This window comes from Nomascus leucogenys, chromosome 9, assembly GCF_006542625.1.
Source record: "Nomascus leucogenys isolate Asia chromosome 9, Asia_NLE_v1, whole genome shotgun sequence".
NCBI lineage: Eukaryota > Metazoa > Chordata > Mammalia > Primates > Hylobatidae > Nomascus > Nomascus leucogenys.
This window is the reverse complement of record NC_044389.1, coordinates 6,625,677-6,640,227: the sequence shown is the minus strand read 5'-3', so window position 1 is coordinate 6,640,227 and position 14,551 is coordinate 6,625,677. Positions and strand designations below refer to the sequence as shown.

Sequence of the window (14,551 nt, the reverse complement as noted above, 5' to 3'; positions counted from 1 at the left end):
GAGGAGCGCCTCTGCCCAGCTGCCCCGTCTGGGAGGTGAGGAGTGCCTCTGCCCGGCTGCCTCGTCTGGGAAGCGAGGAGCGCCTCTGCGCGGCCACCCCGTCTGGGAAGTGAGGAGCGCCTCTGCCCGGCCGCCCCGTCTGGGAAGTGAGGAGCGCCTCTGCCCGGCCGCCCCGTCTGGGAAGTGAGGAGCGCCTCTGCCTGGCCGCCCCGTCTGGGAAGTGAGGAGCGCCTCTGCCTGGCTGCCCCGTCTGGGAAGTGAGGAGCGCCTCTGCCCGGCCGCTGCTTCTGGGATGTGAGGAGCGCCTCTGCCCGGCCACCCCGTCTGGGAAGTGAGGAGCGCCTCTGCCTGGCCACCCATCGTCTGGGATGTGAGGAGCGCCTCTGCCCGGCCGCCCCGTCTGGGAAGTGAGGAGCACCTCTGCCTGGCCGCCCTGTCTGGGAAGTGAGGAGCGCCTCTGCCCGGCCGCCCCGTCTGGGAAGTGAGGAGCGCCTCTGCCCGGCCGCCCCTTCTGGGATGTGAGGAGCGCCTCTGCCCGGCCACCCCGTCTGGGAAGTGAGGAGGGCCTCTGCCCGGCCGCCCCTTCTGGGAAGTGAGGAGCGCCTCTGCCTGGCCACCCATCGCCTGGGATGTGAGGAGCGCCTCTGCCCAGCTGCCCCGTCTGGGAAATGAGGAGCCCCTCTGCCCGGCCACCACCCCGTCTAGGAAATGAGGAGCGTCTCTGCCCGGCCGCCCCGTCTGGGAAGTGAGGAGCACCTCTGCCTGGCCGCCCCGTCTGGGATGTGGGGAGCGCCTCCGCCTGGCCGCCCCGTCTGGGAGGTCTACCACAGAGGCCAGAAGCAATGTGGGGGCTGGATGTGGTGGCTCACACCTGTAGTCCCAGTACTCTGGGAGGCTGAGGCGGGTCGATCACTTGAGGCTAGGAGCTCGAGACCAGCCTGGCCAACATGGCGAAACATATGAGAAATACAACTGTCAAACCAACCGACGAACCAAGCGACAACAAAGCAGGTCTACCCTGGAGTCATACTCTAATTTTTTCTATTTTCCTCCCTTTCTGATCCTTTATCCCACTTTCTTTTTCTTCCTCTTCCTTCTCCTTCTTCTTTGTCAAATGGAGGATTGAGTTATTATCATTGATCCATACAAAGTCCCTCTCTCATTTATTTTCTTTAATTCCCACCCCCCATTTCTATTCCCCGTCTTCCCATGTGCAACCTTCCTAATATGTTTGATATGCATCTTTTTGTTCGTATGTACTTTTAGAAAATGTTTATTGTTTTGTGTGCAAAATAAAATAAAATAAAAAGAAAAAAAAAGTTTAGTTACTTTCATTTTTCCACCATCCATTTCTTTTTTCTTTCTGTTAGGGACATTACAGTTTATGATCTATTTCTTCCCTTTTTTTCTTTGTTGTTGTTGTTGTTGTTGAGACAGAGTCTGGGTCTTTTGCCAGGCTGGAGTGCAGTGGTGTGATCTTGGCTCACTGCAACTTCCGCCTCCTGGGTTCAAGTGATTCTCCTGCCTCAGCCTCCTGAGTAGCTGGGAATACAGGCATGTGCCACCACACCCAGCTAATTTTTGTATTAGTAGAGATGGGGTTTCACCATGTTGGCCAGGCTATTCGTTTAAAAAAAAATTTCTTTTACACTTGAAATTTTGCCTTCTATACTTAATTCCTTAGCCCTTTGCAAAATTGACACAAAGGCCCTTTTACCAATCTGGTCAACACTCCCCTTCCAACTTCCATGTTGATGTTGCCTAGCATTTTATTCTCCCTTTTATCCCCCAAATTGTACATGCTATTATGTATTTATATTTTGCTTTCATGTTTAGAGTTTCTTTTTCTTTAGTTTCTTTTACTAAGATTTCAAAATTGTCGTTTTGTCCTCTAGCATCTCCTAATTTCATTTAAAATTTTTCATCTGTTTGTCTCTTGGCCCTGCATTTTGGGTAGTTTCTTCAGTTACTAATTTTTATAAAACTCTAGTCGTGTTTAATCTGCTTAACCTGTCCATTGAGGTTTTGAAATCAACAATTACTTTTCATTAAAGTATTTGTTACTGTTCAGTCTCTTGTTATTTTCAGCAGCCTCTTGTTGCTTTGCTGATTTTGTGATTTCATTTTTAAAAGTTTAAACATTCATATTTTATATTTTGGCAATGAAATTTCAATATCTGAATTCATTGGGGCATGAATCATTCTTGGTGTTTGGTTTTCTTATGTATTTGTTGGTCCTTGGGAAGGACTCATGTTTTGTTGAGCTTGGTATGTGGAAAATTTGGGTGCCTAAATTGAGGAATTTTTTTAACTCCACAGAAGATTTGCGTTTGCTTCTACTGAGAAATAGGATTTGTCATCCACCTGGGAACTTTCTAGAGTCCAAGCTCAACTGGCAAAAGGGCAAATGCTGATATGCACATTTGCCTTTTTGCCTCTCCAAGTGCGTACTAACTGTTCAGGTTTCAATTTACCCTTTTTTTGTGCAGATAAGAGACAGATGGTGAGTGTGGAAATGAAGGTTGGGTGTGGGTAGGTTCTTGTAGATTTTCCTTACTTTTTTGAGCTCAGCAATGTGATAACAGTTTTCTGCTGGATTTATTGGGCCTTTCAGGATATACAGTATTAATATATATATATATTACTGGAAAAAGATGTTCAATTTTTAAGCTCTATCTTTTCATTCATTCACTCATTCATTTATTTATTCATTCATTTTGAGACAGGATCTCACTCTGTAGCCCAGGCTGGAGTACAGTGGCATGATCACAGCTCACTGCAGCTTTGACCATCTGGGCTCAAGCGATCTTCCCACCTGAGCCTTCTGAGTAGCTGGGACTACAGGGTGTGAGGTGGCGAGATCAGAACTCTCTGCAGCCTTGAACTCCTGGGCTGAAATGATCCTCCTGTCTCAGCCTCCTGAGTAGTTGGAACTACAGGTGTGCTCCACCATGCCTGGCTAACCTATTTTAGTTTTACACATACAAATCTCTGTACATTTCATTGTGACAGCACTAAAAATTAAAAAAAAATTCTTTTGTGTTTTTCTGTGTTAATGTTTAATTTTACGTAACCTGTTGTGATTCTCAGTTTGTGCACCTCTTTTGGACTATTTGAGTCTCCTGATGTACTTTTTGATTTATCCTGATGGGGTTTTATGTGTAAGTGGAATTTCATTTTATTTTAATTAATTTCAGGTATTTTGAGAAGTCATTGAAATAATTTCTTAGGCTAGAGTTTGTAAATCAGGTTTTAATTAAAGTAGAAAACCTCAGAATGAAGTACACACAAGAAGGATGTTGTTTAATGAAACGTTTTTTTTCCTGAGTGTATTTATGTACTGGGTTGTGTTGCAATTAAAAAAAAAAAAAAAAAGTTTGAAATGCATTGTCCTAGCTTTTAGTCTGTGAAGCAGCCCAGACCAGTATTTTTTTTTTTTTTTTTTTTGAGACAGGGTCTCGCTCCGTTGCCCAGGCTGGAGTGCAGTGGGGAAGATCTTGGCTCACTGCAGCCTCTGCCTCCTGGATTCAAGCGATTCTTGTGCCTCAGCCTCCAGGGTAGCTGGGATCACAGGCACGCACTACCGACGCCTGGCTAATTTTTGTGTTTTTAGTAGGGATGGGGTTTTGCCATGTTGGCCAGTCTGGTCTTGAACTCCTGACCCCGAGTGATCTATGTGCCTCAGCCTCCCAAAGTGCTGGGATTACAGGCGTGATCCACTGCACCCAGCCCCAGACCAGTATTCAAGTGAGATGTTTTGTAAAGTTGAGCTGCTCTAATTGAAGGTCTGGGGCACCCATAATCCTTTCCCTACTGAGTTGTTGAAGTGCTAGAGGCCCCTGTGAATGCAGTTACAGTTGTGGAGGGAGATAAGCCAGACCGTGGTCTTATGTTCCTCCTCAACTACAAACAGAACTTTGCTTTTTCTGTATTTTGTAACTTAGAATTTAGGGGAGATTTGGCTTGAAAAGAGGGCTCATCTGCTAAAGTGTATTGGAAAACCATTGTTAGATAATCAAGGTTTTAAGGCTGAATTCGATCTTGTCTTTAAATAAACCATGAAATAGGCAACATTTGGGAATTTTTTCTTCTTTAATTATTGTAGTCAGTCTTTAGTTTTGCCTCTTGCTTTTCAGAGCAAAATGTGATGATGAGCCTCCTGTCACCATCCTACTCATTTTTGACATGTTTTCAGTCTTGATGGTTTATTTTCTTTGCCTTGTCTGCAGTGAAGAAAGAGTAAAGATGTTGTACAATTGTGCAACTTACATCTATGAGAATCCCTTATAAATGTACAGTGAGACATTCCCAAATGTTCTGTTCATGGTGTCCTTAGTGTCTCATCATTTTTTCATGGAGCCAAAATAGAATGCATAACAGTTCTGTTTTAGTTAGATACAAGTAGCCTAATAAGTATTTATGGTTTAAGAATTATATGTTCAATCAAATAAAAACATTCCCTTTTTATGCTTAAATAATGACATATGCTTACTGATCTGAGTGTGTGCCTGTTGGGCATATGCAAAGTTCTTAAGTCTTGGAATCAGATTGAACACTGCCACCTATGTTTCCTGCTTTCCATTGATTTCCATCTAGTACTTTTTATCACATCAGCTGCCCCAAAACCTAGCTTCTCAAAGATATATTACCTTCAAAAAGAAGGTAGAACAATGATCTCATGTTCAAATGGAACTACCTTGAGCTGGTAAGCTTACCTGGTGTCTGACAGATCTTGAGAATAGCTGTATTTTCCTTGAGAACTTAAAATATCCCCCAATGTCTGTGAATTTGCTGTGGTATCTAGGGGGCTCTGAGATGTCTTGTTTTACAGTTTGGTAACTGCAGGTGCAGTGCTTTACAGTCTGTACAGTAATTAAGCAGATGGATGCTATCTACATTTTATGGAAGAGAAATGGAGTCGGCTTTGTAGAATTAGCTATAGATATTTGTACAAAGCTGCTCTGTTGAGTTATTTGCATCTCACAAGACAGTATATACTTTATAGTTTATTTCTGAATGGTACTTTAAAAATATGTAGTTCATTTCCTGGGTTTTTTTTACTCTTTTTTAGGAAGAAAGTTTTTAAATTTTTTTATGTTTGCAAGGGGGTTGAAAAGAAATATCTTTTTTCTAGCAGAACCATTTTCTGTATTGCAGTTCTTTCCATTGTGATTTGTTTTCCTGGGAAAATGAAAAAAGAGAAAAATTAATTTGCAAATTAGTAATTGCAGTAATTGCATTAATGAATCTGTGAAGAACAGATTATATTTAATATTGTTGGAGTGATAAGTATTAAGGATTGCCGAAAACTGTAAGTACATGATATAGTAAGATAATAGAATTGTAGAGTTTTAGATCTGGAAGGTGGGATGAGGATGGAGATGAGAGTTGGGTCATCTAATTGAATTCTTGCATACCGTTTGAGATCTTACAGTGGGAGGTGGAGGAGAGAGTAAGAAGGGAGAGAAAGAGAGGTTAGTGGGGAGAAGGAAGAGGAAAGAGGGTGATACTGTATGATTGTATTCTTGTTAAAAGCAGAAGCACTTTTGACATTTCAGAATATTTACTCTCTTGGCTCCTGCCAGAGTATATAGTCTAGAATAGATCTGTTGCCCAATCTTCATTTAAAGTTCAGTTTTAAGGGAAAAAAATGTTAATAGAGAACAGCCTTGAAGGATAGGCAATCCATAATACCTATAGATTATTAGTTTTCTTTCTTTAAGGATTGCTTTTTAAAAATACTTTATTACAAATACTTTGAAATAACATATCTACAAGAGATGTATCCTTTCTTCCATCCCAAGCTCAAATCATTTCTATATTCCATTTTTACATATTTGCAATAATAATACAAATAATTTTAGGCTAGGTGTGGTGGCTCACACCTGTAATCCTAGCACTTTGGGAGGCTGTGGTGGGTGGATCACTTGAGGTCAGGAGGTTCGAGACCACCCTGGCCAAGGTGAAACCCCATCTGTACAAAAAATACAAGCCGGATGTGGTGGCAGGTGCCTGTAATCTCAGCTACTTGGGAGGCTGAGGAAGGAGAATTGCTTGAACCTGGGAGGTGGAGGTTGGAGTGAGCTGAGATCGTGCCACTGCACTCCAGCCTGGGCGACACAGCGAGACTCCATCTCAGAAAAAAAAAAAAAAATTATGCTCTATACTTCCCATTAATTTAATTATCTACATTTTTTTCGTGTTTTTTATTGCCCAATAGGTACTTTTTTGGTGTATGTTATAGTAGTGTTTGTTTTACCAAAAATACTGTTAAACCCACACATGTGCACACACATACACACTTGAGTATAATGCCTTTCCCACTCGTTAGTATATTAGTATTATTGGCTAACACTGTTAAATTTTTTCTTTGTAATGACTGCATAATATTCCATGGTAAAGATTTACCACACTTCATGTAGCTGTGGTTCCCTTTTCGATGTCAGATTTTTTTTCCACTTTTTTAAACAGTGCTAAGATAAATATTCTGGTACATTTATATTGACATTTTTATTCCTGTGAGAATTGGAAGAGAAGTATTGCTGGGTTGAAGGGAATGTGTCATTAAAATTTAATAGATATTAACATAGTTCTTTTCAGAAAGGCTGTAATAATTCACATTTCCAATAACATCTGACAGATCACTGGTTTTCAAATTTTTCTCTGCGAACTTTCTTGACAAGAGAAGTTGGGGATATTGGAATACCCATCACTCAATTCAGCCAGAGCAGCTCTCTTTTAACCTATTTGATATATTGCACATTGTTATAATGTTTTGGCTAGAAGAGTTTGTTTCATGATTAAAATAAGTTTGAAGAATCATTGCGAGTTGTTTGATTTTTTTTTTTTTTTTTTTAACCTTTTCCTTTTTTTCTAGGTCAAACCAGATACTGAGATCACTGGCTTTTTGGATACCTTGTGTTGGCTGCATTTCTTGTATATTTGGATACCATGTGTTGGCTCCGTTGGATACCTTGTGTTGGCTACAATTCTTGTAGAATGTTTTCTACTGAATCATACTTTAAGTACTTTGAATTGTACTTTGGCTTGCATTGAGGGATAAAAAGGGGTGACTAAAACTCACTTCTGTGCTTATTCTTGATAGAGTTATCCATTACATTACTCACTGACCTATTAGGTTTCAGCGAGGATGCAGATGTCACATAAAGCTTCACTTCTCTTCAATAGCTCTTAGACAATTTTCATCTTATGGTTGATATTTCTTATTCATCTTATGCCCTTTGATTTATTGGTTTTGTACCTTACAGGGCTTTTATAGTTTATTTTTGAAATAAACCAAGAAGTTGAGTGTGCCTCTGTGGCCATTTCCAGCCATATAACCATGTAAGCAGGTAAGATGTAGTTCTAATTCTGCCATTTGGGAACTTTCTGATCTTGGGCAAAATCAGCGAATTTCTCTTGTCCCAGTTTTCTTCATTTGTTAAAAAGTATGGATGATAATAAAATCAGAGTTGATGATTTTCCAAAAACATCTTTCAGCAAATTCAGCGACTAGTTCATAGGCTTTTAATGGGTTACTTAATGAAAGCCAAAAAGAAAAGAAAGAAGATACCCAATTGCATTCAACTAACTGAAAGTGAATGTAGGGGCCAAGACAAATATAGCTCAAATTTGGAGTTTCCAGGTGTTGTTCTTCAACATCCTTGAGATATTAGAAGCAGTGTTCCTTAACTTTCTTTTTTGGCTATAGATGTTAGAGAATACACCATAAGCTCTGATCCATCTCCCCAGTAGAATATACATTATCACATGCATGCAAACTCTGTATACTCTTTTAGATGACTATAGATGGTTCATAGACCTCCTGAAGACCATTTATGGGTTTCCTATGTGGAATCTGAGTGTAAGAACAGACCTAGAGCAGTAGTTCTCAGTGTGGGGTGATTTTGCCCTGCAGGGGACACTTGGCAATGTCTGGAGACGTTTTTGGTTGTCACAACTAGGGATGGTGATGATATGCGTGTGCTACTCATGTCTAGTGGGCAGAGCCCAGGGATGCTACTGAACGTTCTACAGTGCACAGGTGCACCCTGACCTCCACTTGCAATAAAGAATTTTTGGCAAAAAACCTGAGAGTGCTGAGGTTGAGAAGCCCTGATCTAGAGGAGGTGATGAATGGGATTTCTTTAAAAAATCCTTCAGAAATATAATTGTTCTCTGGCCTTCTTTGATAATAGTTGGGTAGTAGATAGTGCAAGGTTAAAATCTCTGAGCCTCACTCTGTCTTGAGTATTCTTCCCTCAGGTATTTGCATGGTTTATCATCATTCTTTTTCAGGTTTCCACTCAAATGTCACCTTGTCATAGAGTCCTTTCCAGTCTTTGCAAGCTGAAACAGCTTTCTCCCCTACTTTTTTTTTTTCAGATGGAGTCTCACTCTTGTCCAGGCTGGAGTACAGTGGCGCCATCTCGGCTCACTGTAACCTCCGCCTCCCAGATTCAAGGCATTCTCCTGCCTCAGCCTCCTAAGTAGCTGAGATTATAGGCATGCACCACCATGGCCAGCTAATTTTTGTATTTTTTTTTTTTTTGGTGGAGACAGGGTTTCACCATGTTGGCCAGGCTGGTCTCGAACTCCTGTCTCAAGTGATCCACCTGCCTCGGCCTCCCAAAGTGTTGGGATTACAGACATGAGCCACCACACCTGGCCATCCCTATTGACTCTTTTTTTTTTTTTTTTTTTTGAGATGGGGTCTCACTCTGTTGCTCGGGCTGGGGTGCAGTGGCGGGATCGTGGCTCACTGTAGCCTCGACATCCCTAGGGTTAGGTGATCCTCTCACCTCAGCCTCCCAATTAGTTGGGACTAATTTTTTTGTATTTTTTGTAGTGGTGGGGTTTCACCGTGTTGCCCAGGCTAGTCTCAAACTCCTGGGCTCAAGCAGTCCACCCGCCTTGACCTCCCAAAGTGTTAGGATTACAGGCGTGAGCTGTGGCACTCGGCCCCTATTTTTCTTAACATTTCACATTATCTAACACACGCATTGACATTTGTTGTCTGTTTTCCTTCAACTTTAATATAAGCTATGCCATGAGAACAGTAATCTTTGGCTTTCTCCTACGGTTATATTCCCCAGTCAACAGTACCTGGGATATAAGAGGGGCTCAATAAATATTTGTTGTTGAAAGAATGAATGATCTGAGTCTATTGTGGCAAGTTTGATTGTATTGTTTTGGCAGAGCCCAATGTTTTAGAGATCAAAGGTGCAGTAAAGTTGACAGTTTTTTTGTGAAAATTAGGAGTTCTTAACTAAGTTGTCAGTTGGATATAGTATAGGCCAGGAATATGTATCTGAAGGCAAAGCCAGGATTTAAGGGAAAATAAAAAGTTCTTTGGCTTCTTTACAACACGAATTGAGCACCTGAAGTTGTGTTCTAAACTGTTTTCTAAACTTGTCTGACCATAGGAATTGTCTGAGACATTCCTTAAAAACGGCAGAATCTGAAACTTCTCCCCACACCTGCTGAATCAAAATTTCTAGAGGAGGAATCAGGATATCCTTATTAAAAACAAAGAGGGAAAGAATATCTTCAATAGATGACACTGGGACAACTGGTTTTCCACATGCAAAAGAATTAAGTTGGACCTCTCCTTCACATAGTACATAAAAATGAGCTCAAAATGATCAATGATGTAAATATAAATTTAAGCCTGTATACTTTTAGAAGAAAATATGGGAGTAGAATTTTATGACCCTGAATTTATTAGCAGAAACAATAAAAAATATGTATTGGACTTTATAAAAATTAAAAACTTTTCTGCATCAAAGGACATTATCAAGAAAATGAAAATACAACCTACAGAAGAAGATATTTGCAAGTTGTATCTTTAACAAGGATTTAATGTTTAGAATATACAAAGAACTCCAAGTCAGTGACAAAAAGACAACCTAATTTAAAAGTGAGCAATGATCTTGAATAGACATTTTTCCAAAGATACACAAATGACCAGTAAGCACATAAGATACTCAACACCATTAATCATTAGGAAAATGAAAATCAAAACCATAATGAGGTTAGACTGCATACCTACTAGGATGGCTATAAAAAAACAAAACCAGAAAATAACTGTTGGAGAGGATGTGGAAAAATTGGAGCCCTCATTTGCTGGTGTAGCTAGCTGCTGCTGTGAGAAACAGTTTGGTGGTTCTTCAAAAAGCTAATCATAAAGTTATCATAAACTTAGCAATTCCGCTGCTAGCTGTATACTGAAAAGATTTGAAAAGGGACTCAAATGGGTATTTGTACAGCAGTGTTTATTGCAGCATTGTTCACAATAGCCAAGAATGGAAACCAAGTGTCCACCAGCAGAAGAATGGATAAACAAAATGTGGTATATACACATAATATTCAGTCATACAAGTAACTGAAGCTCTGGGCCAGGCATGGTGGCTCACATCTGCAATCCCAGCACTTTGGGAGGCTGAGGCGGGCGGATCTTGAGGTCAGGAGATCGAGACCGTCCTGCCCAACATGGTGAAACCCCGTCTATGCTAAAATACAAAAAACTAGCCAGGCGTTGTGGCGTGCGCCTGTAGTCCCAGCTACTCAAAAGAATTTAAGCTCTGATACGTGCTGTAACAGGATGAACCTGAAAATATACTCAGTGAAATTTGACAGAAAAGGACAAATACTGTGATTCTACTTACATGAGGTACTTAGGGATAGGCAAATTCATAGAGACAGATAGTAGAAGTTACCAGGGGCTGGGGAAAAGAGGTCATGGGATGTTATTGCTTATTGGTTACAAGTTTCTTTCTGTTTTGGGTGATGAAAAAGTTTTGGAAATGGTGGTGGTTGCACAATATTGTAAATATAATTAATAATTAATGTCACTTAATTGTACATTTATAAATGGTAGATTTTGTGTTACATATATTTTAAGCCAAAAATAAATGTATTAGATGTAAAACTATTGAATTGTACACTCTAAAAGATGAATTATTTGATATGTGAATTATAACTTAATAAAACTGTTTAAGAAAACAAAAACAAAACCAGCTATCCGTGTTTGGACAACACTGTCACCCAACAAAGTTGTTGATTTTAGCCAGGAAGCATATAAGGTAGATGTAATCAGTGAGACTAGATTTAGATTAGATTTAGTAATACTAATCCGTATGCAGTCCCTCAAAACTAATGTCTTTCAGGAATATATCAAGTGTTTGTGTACTATAATGATTTTGTTAAGTTTTCCCCATTATAGGGAAATTTATTGAGAAACTTATCAATGGTGGACTTGACATCCTAATTTTTCTTATAACCCCTCCCCCAGTTTACTTATTATTAATATTTTATTTACAAGGTACATAACTTTGTAAGCAGATTTGTTAATTAAATATTTGTTTATCATTATGGATACTGTGTTACTTTTAATGAGGTAGAATTAACAGTTGTACTCTCATTTGTCCTGTATACAGTATGGTACATTGGGTCCTTGCGTATCAATACAGGTGGTACTTTTATGTCCATTTTATTGTCATCTTAAAGAGATACGTTGTAGTGTTATGCAATGCCTCCTGGATTTTACTTCTGTCTCAATCTCTTTTCTCCTACTAAACTATACTTCTCGTCTGTTTTCTGTTGTGTCCTCTCTTCAAATACTTTTATGTTATCTTCCAATTGTTCAGAGCTTCCTGTTACTGCTTCAGTGAGCCTCTTGCAGTCCCTCATAGATTCCCGCAGTCTTCCTGTGTTCTAGCTGGTATGTCTTTGTCTTTGGAAATTCTCTAAAATACTCTCTAAATTCTCTAAAATAGAAATAGAAATCTCATTTCTCTTTAAATTTCTTAGAAAAGAAAGAAAAAAAATGACAACTGCCTTATATGATAATGACCAGACTCCTTATCAGAGACTTAAAGCCTTAGATTAACTGGTCCCAATTTCTTTTATAACACCTTCACCAATATGTGCACATGTATATGTAGATGCACAGAATCTAGTTGATTCACTTTTGTTTCAGTACTTTTTTCCTTTTTATTCCAATTAGTATCATTTTGTTTATCCATTCACCAGTTAATAGACATTTGGATTGTTTGTACTTTTTGGGCATTATGAATAATACTGCCATGAATATTCTGGTAAAAGTCTTTGTGTGGATATAGGTTTTTTCTTGGACACCTAGAAGGGGAATTTCTAGGTCATATGGTAAATTTACATTTAATTTTTTTTTTTTTTTTTTTGAGAACAGAGTCTTACTCTGTCACCCAGGCTAGAGTGCAGTGGTGCGATCTCAGCTTACTGCTACCTCCACCTCCAGGGTTCAAGCGATTCTCCTGCCTCAGCCTCCTGAATAGTGGGGATTACAGGTGCCCGCCACTGCACCTGGCTAATTTTTGTATTTTTAGTAGAGATGGAGTTTCACCATCTTGGTCAGGCTGGTCTCTTAACTCCTGACCTTGTGATCCACCCGCCTCGGCCTCCCAAAGTGCTGGGATTACAGGCATGAGCCACCACGCCCAGCCAACATTTAACCTTTTAAGATACTGTGAAACGTTTTTCAAAAATGGCTGCAGCATTTTACATTCCCATAAAATATGAGGGTTCCAGTTTCTTCACAACTTCAGCAATACTTCTTACTGCCTTTTTTTTTTTTTTTGAAGAGGCAGGGCCTTACTCTGCCACCTAGGCTGGAGTGCAGTAACTTGATGATAGCCTTGAACTCCTGGGCTCAAGCCATCCTCCTGCCTCAGCCTCCTGAGAAGCTAGGACTACAGGCATGCACCACCATGTCCAGCCAATTACATTTTTTTTTCTTTTTTTGTGGAGATAGGGGGGTCTCACTGTATTGCCCAGGCTGGTCTAGAATTCCTGCCCTCAGGTGACCCTCCTGCCTTGGCCTCCCAAAGTGCTGGGATTACAGGTGTGAGCCACTATGCCTGGCCTGTCTTTTTTTTGTTTAAGACAGAGTCTTGCTCTGGTGCCAGGCTGGAGTGCAGTGGCGTGATCTCGGCTCACTGCAACCTCCGCCTCCCGGATTCAAGTGATTCTTCTGCCTCAGCCTCCGAGGAAGCTGGGATTACAGGCGCACACCACCACCCCCAGCTAATTTTTGTATTTTTAGTAGAGACGGGGTTTCACCATGTTGGCCAGGATGGTCTTGATCTCTTGACCTCGTGATCTGGCCACCTCAACCTCCCAAAGTGCTGGGATTACAGGCGTGAGCCACTGTGCCCGGCCTGGCTTTTTAAATTAGTGCCATTGTACTCGTCTAATTAAGCTAAAATATCTTTGTGCTTTGAGTTTCTGGCTGGGCTAACGTTTTTGTTTCTGTTCAGTTCGCTCCGATTTTTAGTATTCTGATTCTTTTTTTTTTTTTTTTTTTGAGACAGAGTCTCACTCTGTTGCCCAGGCTGGAAGTGCAGTGGCGCCATCTCGGCTCACTGCAAGCTCCGCCTCCCGGGTTCACGCCATTCTCCTGCCTCAGCCTCCCGAGTAGCTGGGACTACAAGCGCCCGCCACCACGCCTGGCTAATTTTTTTGTATTTTTAGTAGAGATGGGGTTTCACTGTGTTAGCCACGATGGTCTCGATCTCCTGACCTCGTGATCTGCCTGCCTCGGCCTTCCAAAGTGCTGGGATTACAGGCGTGAGCCACCGCGCCCGGCCTAGTATTCTGATTCTTAATTTCCAATTCAGCGTTCCCTAAAGAGCCTGAAGTAAAAACGAGAAAACTTGACCTCTTGTCATTGCTCTGCCACTTACTACAGGGTGACTGTATGTGGTGAGTTCGTCAGCTTTCTGAACTTCATTTTCTTCATCTGTAAAATAGGGATAATTCCTACTTTTATAGAATTTTGAAGGAAAATGTGTGCATGAAAGAGCTTTGAAGACCATGATCTGTTTTTAAAAAATTAAAGCTGCCATGCTTATGTATATAAAGTATCAGAAATGCTTACAGAGATAGTAGTCAGAATTAGCACTATGTTGTAATGTTAAGGCATTTGTTACTAAACTTGGCATGTAAATTTCCTCATGGAGCTTTTTTCATATGGAAGTGTTTGGGTCTGATTATTAGAGGATTCAGCAGTGCACCGGAGATGGAAAACCATTAGGTTAAGGGCATAGGCTTTGGGAATCAGATATGGCTCAATTTAAGTTCAGTTGTTGATAACTTTAGCATAGTTGTTTAACCTCTTTGAACCTCAGTTTTCTCGTTTATAAATGGGCATAATTATATAGTTCATCTTAGTAAGTACATTTATTCAGCTTTTGCTTTTTAACCAGCATTGTGTTATGCATTAGGTATGTAGCAGTGAACAAATTAGGATCCCTAAACTTTTCTCATATGGTTTGCAGTTCAGAAGGGGAAACACATTAGAGAATTTCTATTTACATTTATGATAAATTCTTTGAAGGAAAAGTGCAGGGGTGGTGTGAGAGCATGTAGTCGAGATTTTATTTGGACTGAGTAGATTTGGGACAGCTTCCCTGATTGACAGGTGAGACTTGAAAGAGCAGTGTTAGCCAGGCATGAGGGCTAGAGAAGAGAAAAAGTTTATTGAAGCAGAAGGAATAGCACACCCTGAGACAGA

At 40.5% G+C, this 14,551-nt stretch overlaps 1 protein-coding gene across 7 annotated transcripts in view; it reads left to right on the top strand.

Moving 5' to 3' along the window:
- PDS5B (PDS5 cohesin associated factor B) overlaps nt 1-14,551 on the top strand; it is a 190,877-nt gene that overhangs the window by 38,011 nt on the left and 138,315 nt on the right. The window contains exon 1 of one of the 7 annotated variants that reach the window (XM_030818547.1): nt 6,925-7,352. The exons of the other annotated variants lie outside the window; for them this stretch is intronic. The gene's annotated coding sequence lies outside the window, so the exon portion shown is untranslated. Of the gene's footprint in view, nt 1-6,924; nt 7,353-14,551 lie in introns of those variants that run through there. 7 annotated transcript variants of the gene reach the window in all.